The sequence below is a fragment of the Schistocerca cancellata genome, chromosome 8 (assembly GCF_023864275.1).
Source record: "Schistocerca cancellata isolate TAMUIC-IGC-003103 chromosome 8, iqSchCanc2.1, whole genome shotgun sequence".
Classification (NCBI taxonomy): domain Eukaryota; kingdom Metazoa; phylum Arthropoda; class Insecta; order Orthoptera; family Acrididae; genus Schistocerca; species Schistocerca cancellata.
The window spans coordinates 153,771,990-153,773,406 of NC_064633.1; the positions used below are offsets into that span (position 1 = coordinate 153,771,990).

Genomic DNA, 1,417 nt, shown 5'->3' on the forward strand with positions numbered 1-1,417 from the left:
AGAATTGTTACAGAGTGGCTCCAGGAATACTCTTCTGAGTTTAAACACTTCCGCTGACCACCAAACTCCCCAGACATGAATATTATTGTGCGTATCTGGGATTCCTTGCAACATGCTATTCAGAAGAGATCTGCACCCCTCTCGCACTCTTACAGATTTATGGAGAGCCCTGCAGGATTCATGGTGTCAGTTTCCTCTAGCACTACTTCAGACATTAGTCGAGTCCATGCCACGACGTGTTTGCGGCACTTCTGCTTGCTCGCGGGTCCCCAGGTGTACCAGTTTCTTTGGCTCTTCTGTGCGGTAAGGTACCTCGTATCAGTGAACATCGTTATCATGTCATTTTCATTTGCGAAATACATCGAAAGTAATTATTCTCTAACGATGTTTGTGATACCGAGAGTAATGCATATTTTAATACCATTAAAATCTCTCTACTGTGTGACGACCACAGTGGCACTGGTGTACCAACCTTGACAGGTCTTAAAAAAAAAGTCTGTTACTTTATTTAAGGCAACGGCCTTTCCGCAGTGACTACACCGGTTCCCGTGAGATCACCGAAGTTAAGCACTGTCGGGCGTGGTTGGCACTTGGATGGGTGGCCATCCACGCTGCCGTGCACTGTTGCCATTTTTCGGGGTGCACTCAGCCTCGTGATGCCAATTGAGGAGCTACTCGACCGAATAGTGGCGGCTTCGGTCAAGAGTGCCATCATAACGACCGGGAGAGCAGTGTGCTGACCCCACGCCCCTCCTATCCGCATCCTCCCCTGAGGATGACACGGCGGTCGGATGGTCCCGGTAGGTGACTCGTGGCCTGAAGACGGAGTGCTTTTTTTTTACTTTACTTAATCTTCACATGTGACGCGTTCTGCCAGTTCTAGGCATCATCAGACAATCTGGGACAGCTACAAACTGGTGTAAGTAAAAAATTGCTATTAAAGGCAGTAATAAATGAATAAATTAAAAATACCAAGAGGAAGACATACATCGGTTGGACAATGGAGCACAGAGCCACAGTAGTGTTTCAGGTGCTAGTGAAAGATATAAATTTCAACTCGTAAAATATTGCACCATAACTAAGACTACAGATGAAAATTATTCGTAACCGAGGTGTCGAACGTAATTAAGAGTCCCTAATAGTCACTGTCAACGCATTATTATATCATCTAGAAGCAACACGAAAAAATGGCTCTGAGCACTATGGGACATAACTTCTAAGGTCATCAGTCCCCTGGAACTTAGAACTACATAAACTTAACTAACCGAAGGACATCACATACATCCATGCCCGAGGCAGGATCCGAACCTGCGACCGTAGCGGTCACGCGGTTCCAGACTGAAGCGCCTAGAACCGCTCGGCCACATCGGCCGGCAAGGAACACGAAAAGAAGGTAATGATAACAGGAAAAGAACGC

The 1,417-nt window shown here is 46.5% G+C and overlaps 1 pseudogene; it reads left to right on the plus strand.

Moving 5' to 3' along the window:
- The first annotated feature begins 512 nt into the window (after positions 1 to 512).
- Positions 513 to 630, plus strand: LOC126096104 (5S ribosomal RNA; annotated as a pseudogene).
- Positions 631 to 1,417: the final 787 nt, after the last annotated feature.